Below are 1,635 nucleotides of genomic sequence, written 5' to 3'. Positions count from 1 at the left end.
GACGATACGGACTATTGTCGAAGTACACTGTGTCGCAGAGCCGCGTCGACTGTATGCACGCCGAGGTAGCGCGCATTTTCGTGGGCGTGGAGCGGTGAATTAAAACGGGAAAATTAAGGACGATTGACACTGAACTGCCGCACATCGGGTCACGGCGGCCATTGCGCGTCCCGAGGCACACGCACGCCACCTCATACGAAACAGCGCCATCCTACTTCGTTTTTCTATACAGTGTCCTAGCAGTATTGCAATTACTTTTTGTGTTTTTATTATTGTTAAGTGATATTTCATTTAGATCTTAAATAAGTATTTCTTTATTTTATATATATTATATATATTTATAATAAATTTAATATTTAAAATTTATATTGTTCTATATATAGAACAGAAATATTTGATGTTACCAATTGATCAAAATCCTAGGTTAGAAGAAATGGCGGGATAAAATAGATTATATATAGAATAATTTTCAGGTAATATAATTTTGATTATTAACAAACATTATTGATAATCTTAAATTATTTAAAATTGTTTTGATATTTTGTAATTAGTATTAACAATTAAATAAGAAAGAGATAATTTGAAAGAAGATTTTTGAAAAATCATTTTCAGATAATGATTAATAAATATTCGAGTAATTAATATCCATCCTAAAACTTTTTTTGAAATAAAAAACTTTTATTTTGACAAATTAATATAAATAATGAATTATTTAATATTATTTTTGTATATTTATATATATACAAGTATAGTATATTTGTATATTAAAATCTTAATTAATAATATTATTTTGAATTAACTTTTTAAATATTTCATTTAATATTATTGTTTTATAACAATTTTCTTTAATAGTTCATATAATAAATTGCATAACATAAATGGTTTTAATTGCAAGACACCCAATATACAAGCTGATTTCGATAAGAATCCATTGCGTTGAAAGCACAGCGTGTTGTTCTGACTAGCATGATGCCCGTTACTTTTGTGCTCACGTCATAGAAGCAAAGGTTCGTTTTCCTTCTACAATCAGTTTTGGATCCATAATTTCATCTAATATATTAATTTAATTTTTTTTTTTTATCTTTTTGTTAAAATATCGATGTGAAAAAATTTCAAATAATTTGTTATCAAATCTTTTTAGATTTATATTTAATCATGACAATTTTTTAAATAATATGTAAAAATCTATATCTNAACACAAAATATTAATTTTTTGTATGATTGTTACTAAATTTGATAATATTAATAAATTGTTCTTTATTCTATTTGAATTTTTTTGCTGAGTGATGAAAAATAATGGAAATATAATATATAATATACAATATATATTAATATATTAAATATATAATATAAAATATAATATATATATATAAAAATAATATAACATAAACAATAAAAATTGGATAACAATAAATCAATTTAGTAAAAAATAGAAATTTTGAGATATAAGTATTAAAAAAAAATGTTGAAAATGTCAAAAAGAGGACTTAATCAATGTTGAATATAAAATATACTCATCACATAACGATGTGCTTCCGGTATGCTTCAATATGATTGAACGGTACCGAGAAAATGGGGTTAAACATTAATGGTAATGTTACATTTTTTGGATCACAATAAACGATTCATGTATAT

This window comes from Apis dorsata, unplaced genomic scaffold (genome assembly GCF_000469605.1).
Source record: "Apis dorsata unplaced genomic scaffold, Apis dorsata 1.3 scaffold_813, whole genome shotgun sequence".
In the NCBI taxonomy this organism is placed as follows: Eukaryota; Metazoa; Arthropoda; class Insecta; order Hymenoptera; family Apidae; genus Apis; species Apis dorsata.
Note: the sequence above shows the minus strand (reverse complement) of the source record.